Source organism: Phaenicophaeus curvirostris, chromosome 19, assembly GCF_032191515.1.
Source record: "Phaenicophaeus curvirostris isolate KB17595 chromosome 19, BPBGC_Pcur_1.0, whole genome shotgun sequence".
NCBI lineage: Eukaryota > Metazoa > Chordata > Aves > Cuculiformes > Cuculidae > Phaenicophaeus > Phaenicophaeus curvirostris.
The window spans coordinates 5404717-5412279 of NC_091410.1; the positions used below are offsets into that span (position 1 = coordinate 5404717).

Below are 7563 nucleotides of genomic sequence, written 5' to 3' on the forward strand. Positions count from 1 at the left end.
TGTGGTGCACATTTGAAAGATGCCCACCCTCTAATCCCAGATTGCGGGTTTTATCTTCATCTCATGTTCACTTAAGTCATACTGAGGACTTCTGAGAATACCATTCCGTGCATCCAGTCTTTGACATGTAGGTAAATCACAACTGCATTAAGATCTGCAGGAACTGTTTTCTGAATAGAGATCAGTTTGTCTTCATGTTAACATGCAGATCCAGAACTTTTTGCTTACGTTTACCATGGTAAAGAATGGGTGGCCCTACACTGCTTTTCAGTCTGCACATTATAAGTCTCCTTAGTTCTAATTCTTACTAGTTCTCCCTGGAAAATCATTTCTTGCTTCCAGTGATGCTCTCAGCCTACTCCTTCAGGCACATTTATCAGAGATGTTAGTTTAATGGCACATTGCCTAACCAGATGAAGCATCAAAAATATGGACTGAGCACATTCTACATGCAATATTAAAAGCATGCATCTTAGCAGTGAATTGATAAATACCCTTTTAACATGGAAAATGCGCTCTTACCATCTCCAGGGTTCAGTGTCCAGACACATCCTAGCAGAAGTGTAAGGATGAGCAGCTTTGCTACAGAGCAGTGTGCTGACATTTCTGCTTGTCCTCTGCTAACATTCCTGGGAGCTCTCATTTTACACAGAGGGCAGCAGAAATGCTGTCTCAGCAGAGCCTGAGCATTCTCTGTCAGATTGTCCATCCCAGGCTACAGGGCAAACTGATCTGTTTAGGCAGGTCCTACCAAAACAACAGCGTCACCAACAGCACTTGCAACTTGAAAATCCTAGAGGAAGTGCTTTGAGTTCTTTCTTTTGGGAAAATCACGAGCAAGTCAGGGAATTTCAGACTCCATCCTATATGCTTGTTCTTCCCAGAAGCATCATAAATGTAGCTCTGCTCTACAAGATCCCATCTCTGGAGGTGTTCAAGGCCAAACTGAATGGGCCTTGGGCAGACTGATCCAGTGGGAGGTGTCCTTGCCCATGGCAGAGGGTTGGGACTAGATGATCTTTAAGGTCCCTTCCAACCCAAACTATTCCATGATTTTTGTATCTCTCAGGAAAGTGTCTGTCACTATCCCAGCCTCTGCTGGTTTGGGATGATGGTGCATTTTTTTACTACCTGGAAAGTGCTATAGGTTAATAACTTGATTCCAGAATTGAAATGACGCTGTTTATCCTGGGACTGATGCTATTCCACTCCGTGTGAGTTACAGAATCTGGCAAGACAAGACCACTTTCTGGTGTAATGCCTTTTTGCAGCTAGGCCTCACGATGCCATACCTGATTTTTAAGGCAGAATCAAGGCACTGAAAAAAATATTTTTTTTCCATGAATATAAGGACACTGACACTAAATACTCCTTTCCCATTGGAAGTGAATTTAGGCAATTCATGCTGAGACAACATTCTTTGTGAAAGATATCTGCAAACACAACTGATATCACAGAGGGGACTTGCACAATGGCAGCCGTCCCCTTTTCTATGCATAAGGCCAAGCAGTTTGGCAGACACAGGGGAAATGAAAGAGGTGAAGGCGGTGCCTCAGCATCCTAAAGAGAAAGAGCCTGCAGAAATAAAAGTAGGAAAAGAACTAGAGCAATTGTTCCTCAAGCTGAATAATTTCAGTCCATGTGTGGGACTCCAGAATCCTTGAGTTTCCTCCCAGTCCAGATGCTGCAGAAGAGGGAACTGCCATTCTTTGACAAATTAGTCGACAAGTGCTCAATCATCACATGCTAATGGAGTGAAAATGTATTGTCAGCTGCCTGGCTGCCCTATTCCTTACTTCATACTGCAAAGTTCCTAATAACAACATTAATTTCCTGGAACATTAATTTCTCCTTGAAATCTCCTTGGCACGGTAGCACAGGGGCTGCAAGATCCTGAGGGCAATGACAGCCTGAAGGGTGCAGGAACATCTGGGCAGTCGCCTGTGAGCTACTGAAGGACAGCTGGGTGGTTTCTTGCCTGTGGCAGCTACTTTGAGTCTGTGGATTTCTTTAGCCTTCCTTCATGGATCTGATCTTAACAACGAGATAGAGCAAAAGCTGCTGAAGGAGCTTGTGGACTTCTGGCCCTTGGAAGCACAGATACTGGGCTGAGAAAAACACTGTGGGACCGCGCCAGGCTGGGTGCAAGACTGCCAATGGTGGCAGCTCATTGCACTGTAGCTGTACAGGTAATGTTTTACCTTCACAAAGCAGTGCTTGGCCCAGCAGGAGCCATACCTGGACATTCTCCCATGCTGCAGGAGGCAGCCATCTGCTTATGGCTGCTGGCAGTTGTGTTTCTCTTGTGATAGGAGTGGCCTCTCGTGCGGAGAATCGCAGGGAAAATATTGATCCACAAAAGAACATTTCCTGCCTGAGCAGGAGCTTAGCAGCTCTCAGGCCTCTTCAGCCTCCTGGGGCTGACCAATTGGGATGAGGAGACAAAGGGAACTCTTTTTAAATGGATGTTACAAAGTGGAGGCCAGAGCTTGTGCTCATGCTTCTTTTCCTGCTATTGCAACTGGGCAGGAGGGCTTGGTTTGGGGTGGAAGCAGTGGAGGACCAAAGCAGGAGGTCTGAATGTGGTTCTGTGACAATGGCATAGAGATACTGGTCCTGAAATTTCTTTCTGACTTAGACAGGTTATGAGGCTGATGCTCTAAGAAACAGAGCAGAGGGTGAGGCCACGAACTCAAAAGCTCCACTTTCAAACTTCATTTGTGTTCAAAAGCATCTCTCTTTCTCCCCAGCTCATGTTCACTGGAGACAAACAATGGGAAATAACATTGTAAGGACTTACAGAAAGCAGAATGAGATCTGTTTTCAGCATTCCTGGATGTCATCACTTGAGCACTTCACCCACAGCATAAGTCTGTGCAGGACCATCTATATCCATGGATTTCTCTCATTCTGCCTCTTCTGACTGTGCTGTAGTTTACTTCTAGTCCTGGTGGGTGCCAGGCCCTATAGAGATGGAAACAGAAGTGGTAGGAAGTCAGTGGTTGGCGAGATCTCTTTGTTTTGCATGAAGATATTGCTGCCTCTTTCAGCAGATCCCTCTTCCCAAGGACAGATGTTGTCTCAGCTGCCCTATGTTTAAATGAAGGAAATTAGCCAGTTTTCTGTGACCTAAATGACTGAAAACTGTGGAGCTACATCCATATGGAATCTGGATCCAGTAATTCAAATTGCACAGTACTCCTTTGTAAGAAGCAAGAATGCCCAATAGACTACGTAACAGAAATTTATCTTTTGAATGGGACTGATCATCTCTATGAATTGAACCAAACGTGATGATGTGCATCGCAGAGCTTTTTACGTGATACCTGACTCTCCATATGACCAGGATTTTTAAATCTGTGGAAGAAAGTTTCAAGTTAGTTTGCCTTAAAATATGAATTAGTGTAGTCTTTGTCTTTCAGAAAAAATGTCTGGAGGAACGGGTGTTGTTTTGGATCTTGTTTTCTCCTGGAAGTTCCTCTATACTTCCCATGTTGGCTTCCCAGTCTTTTCTTATCTATTTTCTCATGGTTTCCTTCTCAGTCTCCAGTCCTTCCATATCTAGTCAAAAGGGTAAAGGATTTTCCCTTTGAAAACAGCTCTGACAGCTAATGCTCCATTTTTGTGAACGCTGTGCACACAAGTGCCAATGCTGCAGTTTACAACTTTTCCTCCATGGCATTGTTTTATGTCACTATTAAAGACTTCAGAGGAAAAGGTACAGCTTTATATAGTTGGTGTGAAAGGGAAACTAGGTGTTTACTGAACAGCAGAAGCCCCAGCCAAGGGTTCTGCAGTGCTGATGCCGCCAGACGATTCTGGGGGTCACAAGCACAGAGGGCTGGCTGTGAGGTGGTCTGTACCATTCTATCTGATACCAGAGACTGCACTCAGGAGCAGATTTATTTAGCATTACTAGTGCAGGCTTAGTAGTTAAATCTACATGCTTTATCTGGCCTTCAAAGAAGCAAGTAGGTTTGTGAACTAAGACTTCCCTTTACAAATACACATGAAAGACTCCTCCTTTTTCTGCATCCATTAATTTTGTTCTGTATTTTAATTTCTACTTATTTGTCCAGTTTAGTCATCAGCCTTACTGCACTGTAGGTCCCTTCATTTTCCCATAAGCCCTTTCAATACTGTAGGATTAGTTTAGTCAGCTGGAACTCTTGTGATGTCCAGCTAGGTTTTTAAGTAGGAACTTTCGCACCATGTTTGTAAGCTTAGCAACTTCATCTTTGAGTTCCTTTAGATTTTCAAACATCTGTATTTAAGGACTATGAAAGACAGAGACCTTTGCAATGAGATTAAACCCTGTCACCACAGGGGTGTGAAATCAGCTTCCTCACAGAAAGAGGACTTAAGCCGAGAAGTGACAGAGGAATAGCTACAACTGCAGGAATTTTGCAAAGGAGAAGGGCAATGTGATCAGAATCCTGGAGATCTGGCGGGATATTGTGCACTACCAGATAGTCATGGGAGGGTATGGACTGTTCAGGAAGAAAAAACAAGAGGAGGATGATTTATGTTAAAGTGCTCCTTGATTTTGCGAAGCTCCAGCGTGAAACTGTAGACATCTTGTCAGAGACAGGAGGAAAAGGAGGGATACTGTGATTGGGTCCATTAGAGACCACCCAAGACAAAGTAGTGAAGGAGGATTTCTACAACTAGTGGAAAGACAGAAGTCTCCTTTGTCATAGGGAGGGTTTCAGCCATGTGGACATCCACTGGAAGAGCAATGCCAGAAGTTCTTAGACTGCACTAGTGACAATATCCTAATGTAAATACTGGATGGGCAATGCTGAGCACTACAAGCAGGGATGAACTACTGGTAAATAAGATCCCAGATGGTAGCTCAGGCTGCACCAAACTCATGATGACTGAATAAAAGACCTGGTGGAAAGCTGGGGAGGTAAATAACAGAATTAGCACACTAGACTTCATTAGAATAGAATTCATTGTAGTCAGGGAACTGCTAGTTAGAACACCTTCTCTGGAAGAGAAGACTGCTCAGGAGAGATGGTTAGGGTTTAAAGGAAAATTAGGGAGACCTTGGTAACAACCTTGTTCTGCAGGAACTGGATAAGCAGCAAACTTCTTGATAAACTAAAACACAGAAGTACATAGTAGGTGGATGAAATGAAATAGGAATATAAAACAAATAGGAATATAAAACTTTCCTTGGGCACTCAGGGACATTAAGCATAACAGTTCTGCATGGATGATGCAGAAGGGAGTTGAGAAAAATTGTGTCTACTGCTGAATGTGAGCTCACCTAGAGAGAGATGAGACAGAAAGCACTTAGGTATGCAGCACCTTGCTTGCGTCAATCCTCATAGGCAAAACCTGTCCCCAGGCATCTGCATCTTCCAACAGAGTTTGAAAAGGAAAGGGATAACCAGCAGTGGGGAAATCCTAACTTCCTACTTAGTGAAGCTGGAATTGCTAAGAGATGCTGGATGTTTTCATAACCATGGGGCTGGGTGTGACTCTGGTAATTAGCATGGCTTTGCCCTGGACCTCATCTATAGTATCATTAAGGGGTCTTCAGTCAACTAAATCTGAACTGCTTCCCCTTGATTCCTTATTTCCATGTGATTTATAAACATGGTCATATTGGATTTGGGAGGCTATTTTAATTCTTCCAAGGATGTTGTATTACATGTATTGCCATAGGTCAATGCATAAAGACCTTTATTTTCAGCTGTCTCCACAGTGGAGCTTGAACCACGTAAGTCAACACTGCTTTTCCTTCACAGCCTAGTTTCTAGTTTAACTAGTGGTTTCATGAAGCACTTGCTGACACTGTCCACAAATGCAGTTTTGGTACTCCAACACAAAATATCATTTGCCCATTCCCAATGGAGTAGTTGTGGTCTCCTTTGGTGTTGCATTTATTGCTTTAGCGGTCCTGCAGTCATCTCAGTTGCAGCTGGAGTTACTGTCCTGAGAGGACAGCTGTTGATGAATGAGGAGAGACTTGGTGAAGGGCCTGAAGTGGGAAGTTTGAGGGACCTGAATTTCCTGAACAGCAGGAGCATGGAGAAATATTAACATAGGACTTCAGTGCTGGATATGGCAAAAACCGGAAGGAATTCAGCTTGACAATTTCCATCTTGAGTTGATGTGCGATCTGTTTGGTATGAGTCTACTGTTCAACAAAAAAGGAAGACAAGGCTATTGTCAGTATGAGTTCCCAATAACTGAGTGCTTCATCTTTCTCCAAGGGTCTGTGAGTGCCAGCTGAATGCACGGAGGAATTTGGCGCGCCTCTATTCCTGTATAAAGAATTGTTTTGTGAAGGTTGTGTGATCAAATCAGATACCAAATGCCCTCTACATTACTATATTGCACTAGGCAAGCATTCAGAATTACCACACAAGTCCTCTGGTAATGGACAGCTCTTCTTATGAAGAGAAGTGAAAAGATTAGCCTCCTAAGATATTCAGCTGTCCTTGCAACTTGTGTTTTCTGCTTAGGCATGAACTCTGGTTTGGATTCCAGTCTGGGGTCCAAAAGGTGGATGCTTCAATTCCAGAGCACTCTTGCAAGGTGCTCCTACAGCACAGGGTGTCATGTCATGCTGTATATTACACTGGACTCCAGGCACTGGTTTTCTAAACTCTTCCCAGTGTTATTCACTGTGATATTTTAATGACTGAAATGCAAATGACCAGGAGGAGAATGCATTTAGTTCTAGAGGATCTGAAGAAGCTTAAGTGATTACACTCCTTCCTAAAACTAGATCATATAGTCCCTTGGACTAGAGTATATCTCCTTTTTCCTTACCATCAGCAGTACACGGGACTGCCTGCTACCTCTGATGCTCTGGTACAGGCAGTACTGTGCTGTTAGATTTTTCTGGGACTGTGAATGTGTAAATATATGTATTTTGATGGCACAGCAGTGCTGGACTGAGGATTTTGCTCTCCACAACTACCTGAAAGGAGGTTGCAGAGATGTGGGTGTTGGTGTCTTCTCCGAGGTAATAGGACAAGAGGGAATGGCCTTAAGTTGCATCAGGGAAAGTTTAGATTGGACATTAGGAAAAATTTCATCACAGAAGGAGTTCTCAAACACTGGCAGAGGCTTTCCAGGGAGGTGGTTGAGTCATCGTCCCTGGAGTTGTTTAAAAGGCAGGTAGATGAAGTGCTTAGGGATATGATTTAGTAGTGCACAGGTATGGTTGGAATTGATGATCTCAAAGGTCTTTTCCAACCTAGTGATTTTATGATTCTATGATTTATCAGAATGCATATTTTCTGGAACTATATGCTGAGGTGATATGTGTGATTGTGTTTACAAGTATGGCACAGTAAATCATACAAGGCATGTTTTGTGGAGCTGCAGGTAGAGAAGGGCTAGAGAAGCCTCTGGAGCTTCAGATTTGACAGAGGGAACTGATTATTTATGGAGACAGTAATAGCAGCAAGCATATGCTAAATGCAAGTAAAAATCAAGAGAGTGAACAGTGAGAAAGCAGTGTTTCCTGGGGAATCACTTCTAAAAGGAAATGTGAACATACCTGTATGTTATCTCTACGTGCACATGTATATATTTTAA

At 43.3% G+C, this 7563-nt stretch overlaps 1 long non-coding RNA gene across 2 annotated transcripts in view; it reads right to left on the bottom strand.

The window, feature by feature from the left end:
• LOC138728779 (uncharacterized) overlaps positions 1–7563 on the bottom strand; it is a 48405-nt gene that overhangs the window by 17988 nt on the left and 22854 nt on the right. For both annotated transcript variants that reach the window (XR_011338753.1, XR_011338754.1), the window contains one exon: positions 2801–2964. This is a non-coding gene — a long non-coding RNA (uncharacterized lncRNA). The remainder of the gene's footprint in view (positions 1–2800; positions 2965–7563) is intronic.